Genomic DNA, 14,177 nt, shown 5'->3' with positions numbered 1-14,177 from the left:
TTAAAGTAATCCTGCACTGATGCTTAGAAACGTCTGAGAAAGAAGTGAAACCAAGCCCACCTGGGCAAATCATTGAGGCAGCCCCGGTGTTCCCCTTTTATGGCAATCCAACACTAATAAGAATATCATATGGTTTAGGATCTATGCATAGACTTACCCTGAGTCACCTTAAAATTTCCTGGAAGAGATTTTCTTGCCTCTCACAAAACCTTCCAACTCCTCCTAAGCTCTTCCCACTGTGTGTGTTGATGTTTCTATTTCCATGTTATTTTATACAATAATTGGTTCTTTTTTTACCTTGCAATTTAGGGTCATATAAATAAGCTCATATCTACTGAATTTTGAAAAACTTTGTGTGACTTATGTTGAATGCATTACATATTTGCAGACAGTGGTAGTCTCGTATTTCTCATAATCACATTTTCATGTGATAATGTATTATACATCAACTGCCTGTGGGCAGTGCACTTAGTTCTAGTGTGGGAAATTTGTAGGCATGGTTTAAGTTTGGTTTTGATTTTCCTGTTAATGGGGACTGTGGTGTCTACATTCAGGACAACAACATATACCTGACTCTGTTAATATGTCAGTTTTAAGTGTAAAAGCAGAATTGACATTACCAAAGAGAAAGAGAGCACACATTGTTTTTTTTTGTTTGTTTGTTTGTTTGTTTGTTTTAGTGTTCTTTTGTTTGCTTGTTTTTGTTTCTATTTTTAATAATGGGCTTGATAAATTTTTTTAAATGCCCTTGATAACTAAACTAAATTAAGACTTTTGAATGACAGCAGTTGAAACATTCCAGGGCCCAAAAGATTATAGTTTATTAAGTCTGGATCAAGACTTGGGCATTCTATTTTTAAGAAGCTTCCCTAAATTTCTAATGCACACCAAAGTTTGATGATCACTGTTTTTTAAAAATAAGTTCTAGAATAAGTTACAAAATACTGAGCGTAAGTAGGGAACTTTAAAAATATTAAATTAACTAGGTATACTATAATTTGCAATTACGTGCAGATTATAGGTAGGTATGTACTAAACTGATTGAGTAAAGATGTTAAAAGATGCACTGTACTTTCTGAAATTTGTGGAAGAATGGAGAACTTTCAGATAACTGAAAAAGAGCCAATATCACATCTAAGTTTTTTTTGAGGGAATAGAGGAGATCCAGGCAACTAACTTTAGGCTGTGTGTTTAATTTCCATTGCTGGAAAAAAAAGAATACACAGCACCAGGAATATCCTTAGTATGTTGATTTGGTAAGTAAGCAATTGTTCTTCAACCCTACTTAAAGCAAAAGGAAATGGTTAAAACTAGAGCGTGAGGGATTTAGGTTAGAATGTAAGACTTTTATGACTGGGAGGAATATTGGAACAACTTTGTAAGAAACATTGTGCAACCTATTTCTCTAGAGGTCTTTAAAAATAGTGTAGATTTTCATGTCTGGTTTAGATCTGGTGCTGCCCAAAGGTGAAGAAAAGCCAAAATGTTTTATTTTATGCCTCATATATATTTTGAAGACCTTTTAAAGTCTTATTTCCTCATTTTAAATATTGGAAACCAAGGATTTGTGTTATAACATGGCATTATTAATTTTTAAAATATTCTTCCAGCTTAAGTGAGTTTTTCTTTACAAAACAATTCATTCATATTGTTTTGCCTTAAGACTTTCATCTCATTTCTATGGGGAAAAAAAAGTGTTCATTACATCCCACCCCCACCTCCTTTTCCTTTTGCTTTGGTACACTATTTTCAGTCACATGTATACACAACCAAGTTCAAATAAGTAGTCACAGGAACCTTTTCTGGCAGGCTTTGGCAAATCAAGTATATGCTACATAATGTATAATAATTATACACGGAGAGAAGAGGCAGAGGGCCCAGAAGCTTTTGGCAGCTGTGCTGTCTGGTTAGAAAAGGAAGCAAGTTACAGAGTTTGGACATTCAGTTCTGAGACATTATTCCTGAGTCAACAGGATTTTAATTATGTATGTGGCCTAGAAGAGACGTTTACGCAAGAAGAACATATTGTTGTTGAATGTGTTTATGATTTTGTTCATGGTTAAGATTGGAAAGGAGCTGAAAGTAATTTCTGAAGGTACATGACTGAATCGAAGGAACATAGAATAAGTGGCAAAAAATTACTAATATCCCAGCTTTCCTTTTCTACTCCTTCACTCAACACACTTCCTTTTCTTTTATGGTTATCTTTTTGCAAAAATATATTTATATTTATACTTATATTCCCCCCTCCCCACATACAGAACATTTATACATTTGAATCACACTGTTTAGACAGAAATATGTGTTAAATATTACTTCATTTTTTTAGTCTCTTTTTCTGCTGTCATGATGTTGAGTTCACTTAAAGTCACAGGTTTTTGTTTATAAGTTTGTTGTGTCCTCATGCATATTTTAGTTTAGTTTTGGAAAAAGTTTAAAATTACTGCACTGAACCGAGATGCTGCATGAGGAATACAAAGACTCTTCTGAATTAGGGTGGATAACTTTCACTTTATAGATAGGCTAAAGGGGATAAAGGGGCCTGCAGAAGGCAAAGAATTAAGCTTTTCAGAAAGTAACCTTTTTTTTTCTGTGACTCCGTTCATTGATTCATTCACCGATTCATTGATTCATTCATTGATTCATTCATTCAGTCAGTCAATATTTACTAAACACCTACAATGTCAAGTCTATCATTTAGGTCTCAGCAGTAGACCTATAATTATCCATGTTTTCTTTTTTTTTTTTTTTATTGTTTGTTTTTTGTTAAAAAAATTTTTTTTATCCTCACCAGAGGACACTTTTTTTTTTTTTATTGCTTCTAGAGAGAGAGGAAGGGAGGAAGGAAGGAAGAGAGTGAAACATCAATGTGAAAGAGAAGCATCGATTTGTTGCCTCCTGTGTGCACCCAGACCAAGGATCTTATTTGTCCTGAGAGGGGATCATACCCGCAACCTAGGTATGTGCTATGACCTGGTATCAAGCCCACAACCCTTCAGTGCAGGACAATGGTCGCACCAACTGAGCCATACCAGCCAGGGCCCTTGTTTTGTTTTAACTTACCCTTTCCACACCCTTTCATGTGTGCTGCAGTGATAATGACATTTTCTGCTTTCAATAGCTAACATTTACTGAGCACTGACCAGACATTGTCCTAAGGGCTTTTTAATAGATTATCTTATTTAATTTTCACAGCAAGCAACCTTATGAGGCAGGTCTTGTTAACCACCTCATTTAAATAGAGGAAATGAGTACAGGGAGGACAAGGTTACATACCTAATGAGTGAACCCAGGCTGTGGGATGCCAAGCCTCTTTCTTAAACCGATGTTATACTGCCTCTCATGATTATTCTTTTTTCTTTTTTTTTTTACTAGAGTCCTTCTTTAGATATACATATTCAAGGTCTCCTTTATGCTTCATCAAATGATCATTTTTATCTTCTGTTTTCATCTTTTACCTCCTTGAAAAATCCATCTGTAGTTTTTAAAAAATAAAATAAACTGCCTGAGTTTCCACTTATTGTCAGTTTTTCAACCATTTCTTAATGCAATCTTAATTCTCTCTTGAAGCTTTGTAAAGTAACCAAATCAGTGTGGCACATTTGTAAAGATTAATATAAAATAAATTATTTTATAATATAAAGTGACTTTTTCCTCTAATGTCCTTATAGAGAAAAACAATCCTCTTTTGGAGTGGTTTGAATAACTAAAAATACTGAAAACCCTATGAGGTTCTTCGGTGGAGGGAAGGAAAGTGCAGAATGTACCCAAGTATGTACAGTATTGGTTTCCTCCAACTTAGCAAAAGATTGCAAAACAGTCTTCGGGAAGCTTAGAAATGACAACTATGATTTTATAAGCATGAGAACTCGAGTCATGTTTCTTTAATGCCATATTATTCAGTTATATCTTCCAAAAAAACTTCCTTTCAAGATGAGCCAGATCTGCCAAACCAACATATCATCTTGGAGCAATTAAAGGTTTTAGGGTTTCCCCATCTAGACTCTTATTTCCAGTTGACAGATTTTGAAGGTTCCCTCAGGGTAACTATTTGGTAGTTGTCGTGTACCTTTTAATGAAGGGCTTGCAAAAAGCAAATGATCACCTTGTTAGAACCTGGGGGCTCATACTTGGCTTTGCTTTTGTGCACCCCAGAGTTAGCTTTTAAAATGACTGGAGATATTTAAATACAAGATTCTTCCCTACATATCTTGCTTCACCACTTGCTAGATAGCTGTGTGATCTTGGGAAAGTTCCTTTAACTCGTGGTTCCTTGTGTTTTGTTTCTATAGAATGGGAATAACTATCACATAAAGTTGTTGTGAAGTAATGTAATCTATGGGAGCACATGGCAGAGTGCCTGGCCTACAATAAACACCCAATAAATGTTAGATTTTATCTATCCCAACAGTGGTGAAATTGAAAGTGACATGTTGAACTTAGTTCTTTTATATGACCTTCCTAGAATTATTTGATATTCACACTATAATTTGTGGCTTCAGAGCCTTTAGAGACCTTAAGCGAATTTAGTATTATTAGTTACTCAAAACATAAAAGATTGTTTTTCTCTATATAGACATTGGAAGTAAAAGTCACTTAATATTCTAAAATAATATATTTTACATTAACCTTTACAAATATTCTATATTGATTTGGTCACATCACACGGCTTTTAGAGAAAATCAAGAGTACAGATGGACAGTTTTTGACTTCTAGTTTCTGCAGCTGAGAGGCTTGGTTAATGAGATATGCAAATAGAGACCACAGGGTCTCCAGGAGGCATGGAGAGGGCATGGATCCTGGATTGGGAGAGGCGATGGTGTGTGGATCAAGGGGAGGGAGATGGCCAGGTAATTCCCAAACAGTATCTCCCAAATTGTTAATTGTAATAATAGTCATGACCAAAAATAATGACCTTCTAATCAAACCAAGTTTGGAAAGTCTTGGGTGAAATGTGGTTAAATGGCTTTCTTTATTGTAGAACCAATAAGTGAGTGGCCTTAGTCTGAATTCCAGCCCTGCCTCTTCCTAGCTATGTGACTTTAAGCAGATTGGTTAACTTCTTCAGCTGGTTTCCCCAGTTGTAAAACAGAAATAATGCCTTTTTTGGCTTATTATGAATGAAATAAGTTAAAACTTGGTGCCTGACTCGTAGTAAGTACTATGTAAGTGTAATTCTTATTAATGTGGTAGAGAGAGCATACGAACTGGTGTCATTAAGTCTCAGCTGTGGACTTTGGGCCACAAAACCTAACATCTTTGAGACACTAAAGATTGTTTATAAAATGGGGCCAAAAATACCTAATTTTCAGTTCATTGTGAGCAATGGAATGTATACTAGAGATATTGAAAATATAAAGCATGGTATAGTGTGAAAAGTATGTGGTAGATGTACAATAAATGGCAGGTATTATTATTCCCAAGTCCCTCTTAATATTACTCACTGAAATACCTAAAGCTGGATTGATGACATTATGAGACATGCACAAACTAAATATAAAATCAGTAGAAGACAACTTGTGTGTTGACATGTGGAGGAGCTGAGCGTCTGCTTTTTTCCCATTATTTGGAAACAGTGAGGAGAATTGAAATGGATGTCTGCCGAGTCTCTGTGTCTCTTGTAGGGTAGAACACACAGTGGATTCAGACCTAAGGAGTCATGGATCAGGAGAGACCTGGATCATGGCACAGAATTAGTCCTGCTCTTCACAAATTGTTAACTGTGATAGTAGACATCTAGAAGCCTTCAGATAAGGCTTCACGAGTCAAATAAATTTAGAAATTCCTGGATTTAACATGGTTAAGTGACTTTCTTTATTGTTTAACCATTCAGATTCTTTGATATGCTAATGATACTTTAATACTGATTCTGAACTTTTAGGAAAGGATATTGTTTGCATTTACTAAGTCAGTCATTTTCTTCTTTCCTCATAAACTGTGTTAGGAACTGGAATGCCTTAGAACCCACTTTGGAACAACTGACCCAGGGCAACTGTGCATCCTCTGTCCATTTCAGTCCTTAGTTCTCCCGAAAGGCTGTTAGTGGACTGCTACCACCACTCCAGCTTTCTTCTAATCAGCAGGATTCAGCATTGGCTTGCTTCTATCAATGAGGTGGCACGTTTAAACTTTTAATAAGTTGAACTATATGGCATTGCTGATATTTGACCAGTATTGACCTACTAAAATGACAGCATCCTATGGTTCAGTCTAATAGGACAGTGACTGCAGATGCTACTTGTATCCACATGGTTCAGGTACTGCTTCCTAACAACACCTGAAGGAGGGCAATTTATGGGTAGCAACTGGATTTTCCTCTTTTGTGCCTTCATTTACCAAATACTTATGGCAAGTTTTTTGTATACCTTGGACATCACTGCCTTTAGCAGTTAATCTGTAAAACATTGCCTTCCTTTCTCTCATTTTAGCAATGAAATACTTGCAGCAAAAAGTTTTGAGGAAAATAAGGCAAAAAAAAAAAAGACATCTGAACTGTTCCCTCAGACCCTGGGTGCCACCACCTCTAATGCTTCTGGATTTTTCAATGCCCAAGTCAGCAGTTTCTACCCACACTGAGACTCCCAGGGCTGCTTCCGTGGAGCTGAAGCTGGAATCACATGCCACTGGAGGCCCCATGGAAGTGAACTCCCTGCTGGCTTTTTGGGGGATGGGTTGTGGGCCACTTGCTTGAACAGTGTCTGGCACTTGTTTCATCCTGGGCGAAGGCATGTGGAGATTGCTGACTCTCCAAGGGCATTACAAGTTAAAGTGGGTAATTAATTTAAAATTCATTCACTCATCTATTCTTTCCCTTAGCACATCACTATGGAGTGCCCCCTAAATGTGCCCAGTTCACTGTGCTAGTTTGGGAATGCAGTAGTCGACAAGCTAGACACCCTGCCTTCCTGCCCTCTGCAATTTAGAGTCTAGAGAGGAAGGCACAAGTCAGTGGGCACTGAGGTTGGGTGCGGTGAACACCATGGTGGGTGAGTCAGGGGAGTCTGTGTGAAGAAAGCCAGGTGGGGGCAGGGAACAGAAGGACATGCTGAGAGTTGTGTAGTCAAGTTTCCTGCTCTGTGTGGAAAGAAGAGTGTGCAGTGTTTCCACCCCACCTGCCAAAGGAGGGGTCCAGTCCCATAAGACAATTTTCGAAGGGTCACTCTTATCAGAAGAGTCTGTCTTGCCATCCAGAGAATCCACATTGTGGTATTTAGCATTTTAAAAGACCTCTCTCAGTGCCAATTTGTCAGCTCTGTGGGCAGCATCAAGAAAAAGTCCAAGTAGGGCCCATTTTAATTTACTAACATGCAAAAATCTAAATTTACAAACCAGATATGTTAAGATGGAAAACACAGTCTGTTTCTTTTCTTTTTTTTATTTACTCTTTATTTTATTTTTTTCCCATTACTATTTAGTCCCCTTATACACAGTCTATTTCAAATTTAGTCTTTTCAATGTGTTCAAATTTATCAAGTAGAAGACCTCTGTGTTAAGGGATCATTATTCACACTACAGAATGATTCTCCATTTTCACAGTTGGAGTCGCCATGAAGTTTCTTTAATAATTACCTTTTTTGGTAATTGGTGTCTGATCTTGTCTTCAAAAGCTAAATTCATCTGTCAGTTCTAAGGAATGGAGTGTCCAGAGCCTGACTCTGTACTTATCCTCATGCTGCACACGGTCCTTTTCATAATTCCAAGGGAGCTAGAAGAGTCTGTTCTGGAAAAACCCAGACTTTTCCTCTTAATTTTGTATTGTAATAAGCATTATTATCTTTTGAAAAAATTGGGGATGGAGAATGGGAAGCCTAAAGAAAGGAGGCAGGTTAATTTTTAAGTTTGCAAGATTGTGCAAAATGTTATTTAAAAAGATGAAAGGGGTGTTATGTACTATGTATTCTCATTTTAAAAATATTAATATTCTCCAGACTAAGATAACACAATTATGATCATAATTTATCTTAGGAAAACATACAGTGCCCTTTTATTAGCATTCATTTATTTTTTGGAATAATTTCAAATGAGTACCCATATTATTGCATTCTAATATTTTATTTTTTTTAAATAGGATTATGAAGTTACTTAAAGGGCCAGGTAGAATAGTGTTTCTCAAACTCCATCTCAAAACCCATTAGTGAGTAGGGAAGTTATCATGATTGATATTTTATACAAATGAAAAAACCAGAATAGAAAAGCCAGAGTGTATCACTTTGTAAGGGTAGATTTTGTTTTATGAAATTTTGTGTCATATATATGTATATGCATACACACACTTGTTTCATATACATCCACACATACTTATATATGTATATAAATAACATATAAACATATACATGTAAGCATACTGAATAAACATTTAAACGTATTTTTACTGTAAAATACAGGCAAAGAGTTTGAGAAATCCTAAGATGGAGAATATTCAAAATAAAAGATAAAAAGTAAACTGACCATGTCACCCTACTCGCTAACAATGATTTTAAATACTAAATATATTTATTGAAGCACTGGCTTCAGCCTCAGCAAATTTACAGTTATAATAAACAAAAGAGGCATTCAGGCAAAATGGATTCATATACGTGTATATATATGGGCATACAGACACCTACCTATAAATAGAATTTTAGAAACCTTTAAATATATTTAAAGCCTTTAAAATATAATTAGAAATAGAATTTCCTGATTCCATGAATAACCGTTGTTAATAATGTAAAATCAAAGGGGCAATTATGCTGATATTTTAAAGGTGTTCACTCATTCATATACTAAGCTAAAGAGAAAAATTGCAGGTAGTTGCTACTTGCTTAGTTTGAAGCCTATTTAGCACCTACCCTCTCATTAGCCTGGGGTGATAGTCAATGGTCTGTGAGATGCAGTTGGAATCCCAAAGAAATTCTGAACTGCATTTAATGGTTGAGAAGAGACAATCTTCTCCCTCATCTTAATGATTTGGTCCCCTGAGCTCTCTCTGATCTGAATTGGTCTTGCTGAACTTTGTAATACTGCTTTGCCCATTCTTCATCATGGGCCATTAAGGATCCCCCGGGAACTCTCAGGACTAAAAACATTCCAGACATTCCTTAACACAATGTTCCTCAAAAGGTTGGTTTCTTAGGATCCTGCAGGAGTGCTGCTGCGTGGTTCACAGAGACCATTGCACAGGCCTTTCATTAGCAGATGGGCCAGACAGCGGCAGCTGCCTCCTGCTCTGAAAGACCTGCTTTACTCAATCGGGAGTCCATCAGACTTGCTTTTAGAGGGCTAAATGAGGACACTGGGATTTTTGGTAAAGAAGAATCAACCCATGGGGCCGAGTTTCCAGCAGCACAGCAAAGCCACACGGAGATTGTATATCTTGGTGTGATGTGTATTTTCTTTGGAAAGAGGCATTTAAATGGAGTTCTCTATAGCAAAGTTTTGTGTCCCCCCCCCCACCAAATCTAAGAGTCTCAAAGTTAACTTTTAACAAATTCAAAAGAAATAGAAATTCTGCACTAGAACTCTTATTTGCTGCCCTTTTGTATAAAAATAATTACAGGACAATCAATTTCCCTCTTGTTTCCTATTACTAGTTCCACTTCTGTTTCTTGCCTCCCTCCTTCTCTCTCCCCTTTGTTTCTCATGTACTTAAGTTCTCTTCTCTCCTTAGACCAAGAAATATTGATATCAAACATTCTGGGGTTGTAGGTTTTCAAGAAGACAAAAATGAAACATACTTTTGCCCTGGCCAGGTGGCTCAGTTCACTGGGGCATCATCCCATACACCAAAAGTTTGCAGGTTTGATTCCTGGTCAGGGCACATACCTAGGTTGGGGGTTCCATCCCTAGTTGGAGTGTATAGGAGAGGCAACCAATCAATGTCTCTCTCACATCATTGTTTCTCTCCTCTATCCCCTTTCCCCTCTCTCTAAAATCAATAAACATAATGTTGCATGAGGATTAAAAAAAAAAACAACTTTTTTTCACGTATGACTGCATCCCTTCACATTCTTTCCGGCTGATGGGTGATTCATTGACAACCTCAGTGAATTCTCCTGATCCCCTGTTCCTTACTCAGCCCATCCTCTTGGTTTCCACATTCCTTGAGAAATACAACCAAACCCAACATCTTTCTCAGAAACACAAAACCCTGGTGCAAGGTTTGATACACAATTCTCACTCCATGAAATATGAGTTCTTGACCAAGTGGTATCGGCTGTGGTAACACACCTGAATCTGGGCAATCTGACCAGTGGGGTCAGGCCCTATTTTTTCTTGGTGACCCATGAAATACTGAACAAATTAGAGGTGCTCTATATTCAGCATGTGATTGCCAATGAAATGTGACTCAGAGCTCAGGGATGCCTCACAGAATGAGGAGATGATTAAGAAACTGAGGGGTCATCTCACACCCCAAATGTACTGTATGTAGCTGGGGGGGAATGCTATCAGCTTCAGGGATAAGCATTGTTCTCTCCTCATCTCTCCCTCCATGCGGCTGTGGGCTATGTATGGCTCACTGCAAATGTTGCCAAAATGCGAGTAAGGAGCACCTACAACAGTGCATGATCCACGAATATTTGCCGAGTATACAGAGTAATCAGTACCAATCCCTTTAGAACTTACAAGAAAATCCCCTTGGACTGGCTCTTTGGGGACACTGTTTTAGAGTATCTGAAGTCACAGCTGTAATCCAGGGGCACCAGCAACAGCACCCAGACTCCAAGATTTCAAGGTGAAGACACGTCACTCAACAGTGGATAGCATCTCCTGAGATACTGAACGCTTCTCAACTGCGCTTCCCATCCCTGCTCATCTCATCAATACCTGCCAGTGAACTATGTGGGTGGACAAAAATTATTTTGATGTGAAGTGTTTATTAGATAATAGCCTCTGTTTTCCACAAACAGCCCAGAAGAGAAGGAAACAGTGAACTGGAGGAGTTACTTTTACTCTAAAAAAATGAGAGTAAGGTGGGCAGCACTTTTTCCTACAGCATGGATAGGACACTTACATGTCCACGACCCTTATTGCCATATTTGTCAGTCACTTTCCTTGTTCATTTAACCAGAAAGCCTTCTGACTTTGGCATCTGTGGTAGAATTTTCAAATGCCAGTTCTGAAACAGAGAAACTCACCTCATCCAGTCCTATAAGACGTCATCACCTAAAAATACTCCTAGTGGATTATTGGGAGCAGGAAATGAAGCTGAGATAGCAAGTTCACGCTGAGTTTTCAAAGAGTCACTATGGAGCATTTACAAGGATCCCACAGATGACTAAAATTAGTTTATTCTGTGCAGCATTATCCAATGCTGACTCAAGATGGTGAGATAAGCAGTGTTCAGCTGTGAGCTCACCAGGAGGCTCATTCCCTAAAGTCATTCTCTGGCAGGGGAAGACCCCTAGTTCACATCAGCAGATGGAAGATCCGGTATAAATAGCAACTCATTATGCCATTACTCAGAAGCTGTGTTCCGCTTGTTTCTAGTTCTCTGTTTCTTGCAGATACAAGGGCCTCCTAATCAGTCTATTATTTCTCAGTGCTCAAGAGTATGGAGTGTGTGTGTGTGTGTGTGTGTGTGTGTGTGTGTGTGATTTTGTTGTGCAGGTATCATAATTAGAAAACATAGAAGCTAAGTGATCTAATAAGGATCACTGAGCAACTTGCTGACACTCAAAATTGAGTTTGTGGTCGCATAATTTTCAAACATACTGAGCCTTTGCTCTTTCTCCCACGAGGCGACCTAAGTGTAGGGGTCAACTAATTAGAAACATGTGCACATAGGTGTAGGCAGAGAAGCATGTGTAGACACATGTGTTGTTGAGGTAGTTTCTCTGTTATAAAAAAAAAAAAAGGTTTTCTGTATATATAAAGGCAAGTTTATCAGAATAAAGCCAAATCTAAACTCTACTAAAAGTTGTTGTTTGGGTTGGTTTACTCAAGTGTTAAATTCAATAAATAAAAAAGTCATACAAATCAACTATTTAACTAAATTGGCTAATTAATAAAAGAAGGGGGGCTGATGGGGGGTTCCAGCATTTCTGTATTAGCCCATAACCTCTTGTTATCTCTTCATGGCTGATTTTATATTCCTTTTCATACAGATTTTTGTAACATACATTTCAGAACACAAATCGATATTCATGTATGCTAGAGTCATTTTTATTTGAAATAATTTGATTTCTCTGTAGGTGCCCATTCTCTGCCACTGATAACTTTGCCCCATCTGCTTAATCCATTTTCTGGTTTATTAAGTCCTGGGATTAGTTCTTCAGTGACAAAGCCTTTAAACTATGCACCACTGATTTTCTATTTTTGAAGCCCCTGAATTTTCCTTATTAGGACACCGACTATTGCATTTCTAATTAGACTTTCCTTCTTACTCATATTTGGCTTTGCTTTATCAATAAATTACACAACCAATAATTGGGAACAGGATTGCAGAGTGTGCTGCAAACATGTTCCCAGTGACACGTGGGGAAAAAAAGGAGTATTGAGAGCGAAATGGAATTCGAACTGCGATGCAGACAAGATGACAATCAGCCTTGTTAATGTAATGGGAAGTTGTTAATATTTTCTAAATTTTTTAAAACCTCACCTGAGGATAATATCTTTATTGATTATTTTGGAGGAGGGGGAGAGAGCGAGAGCAAGAGACAGACACACACACACACACACACACACATACACAGAGAGAGAGAGAGAGAGAGAGAGAAAGAAATCTCAGTGTGAGAGAGAAACATCAGTCGGTTGCCTCCCATACACACCCCAACTGGAAATCAAACCCAGAACCTATGTATGTGCCCTGGTCAGTAGTAGTTCTATTTTGCCATCACATGAAAGTTTTTAGCAGAAACTATCCCATTTTATAGGGCATTTTGTTTAAAAAACCTTTGTACCAAGAAGCATCTTTAGAAAAAGCCATTGGACCCATTAGGTTATAAAACCAGGGTTGAGTATAATGCTCCAGAAATCAGGTATTTTCTAAGATATGGTTTTAATGGCCCCACCTCCATGAAGCTTTCTCGATCACCCCGGCTGGAACCATGTCTCCATCCTCTCAATTCTCACTGCACTTGGAGATAATCCAGGTAAGCCACTGAGTACAGCATTCAGCAAGTATTCCATGTTATTGTCCCTGCCTCTTTGCAGCTTATACCACCTTCTGCTGGAAGGTCTAGTGCATCATTTTTTCCTCAGCATTTACTTGCACTTTCTCAGCACTCGCTAAGCTTGTATTGAATAAATAATAGATTTTCAGTCCTATTCAGGTATCTTTGTAGCCTCAGGCCTGACATTCAGTAGACACTCAATAAATGTGGGGATAATGAGCATTTGATGAAAGGATGTAAACAAAAAATTCCATTGTAACTCTTTTGAAAGGCTATCAGATTGTAGCCTTTGTATTCACAGGGTTAACTTTCTTAATCTCCTGTTAGTGTCAAAGACATTAAACAACAGCACTTTTCTCCTGAGCCCAGTTCCTATAAATGATGTGCTGTTAATTTAAATAACTGGCCAGCTAGCTTCATTGATCTTTCTATGTGTGGAGTAAAATAACAATGGTTAATATTTATGGAGCATTTGCTTTGTGCCAGTCTCTGTTCTGAGCACTTGATATGCCATCACTTATTTAATTCTCTCTGCAATCTGTTCTAAAGATGAGGCTCTGTGGCACAATGAGGTTCAGTCCCTGGCCCCAGGTCAGCCTCCTGCCAGATACTGAAATACATGCAGCCAGAGCTGGGCTGGAGTTGCAGGCGAGTTATAGTTTGATGGTGCATTCTTTCTGCTTCATGCAAAATGCAAAAAGGAGAGCAAATGCCAGAATCAGTCCAGCTAAGATGCTGCTGCACAGAGGCTTAATGAGTCTCTTAAATATACTTGAACTCTCAGCTTTTCTCTTTACTGTAGTTGTCCCTGGTAGAGAGGGGAAGGAGAGCTGGAGAAGCTGTTGCTGGGCTTCTGAGCACAGAAAAGTCTTACTTAGAGACTTAGATTCCATATCTTTGTAAATATCTTCTCTGCTCCATCAATAAGCATCGCCCTGCCTCATCTGCTCCCATTTCCCTCTCATACTCTGATCTCTCCAAGCTCTTTCCTCATCTCTGAATTTTTCACTTTCCTACCCTTCTTCGGGACCCTATACATCATTAAAGATGTAGCTTAGTGCTTCTTCCTGGAAGCCTTCCTTGACT

General features: G+C 38.0%; 1 long non-coding RNA gene across 1 annotated transcript in view; it reads left to right on the top strand.

Moving 5' to 3' along the window:
* Nucleotides 1-5,737, top strand: part of LOC150015196 (uncharacterized) — a 28,769-nt gene extending 23,032 nt beyond the window's left edge. The window contains exons 2-3 of the long non-coding RNA XR_016509973.1: nt 2,826-2,959; nt 5,625-5,737. This is a non-coding gene — a long non-coding RNA (uncharacterized LOC150015196). The remainder of the gene's footprint in view (nt 1-2,825; nt 2,960-5,624) is intronic.
* The last annotated feature ends 8,440 nt before the right edge of the window (nt 5,738-14,177 follow it).

Source organism: Furipterus horrens, unplaced genomic scaffold, assembly GCF_987537825.1.
Source record: "Furipterus horrens unplaced genomic scaffold, mFurHor1.1.pri manual_scaffold_3, whole genome shotgun sequence".
Lineage (NCBI taxonomy): Eukaryota > Metazoa > Chordata > Mammalia > Chiroptera > Furipteridae > Furipterus > Furipterus horrens.
This window is presented reverse-complemented; position numbering and strand designations above follow the sequence as displayed.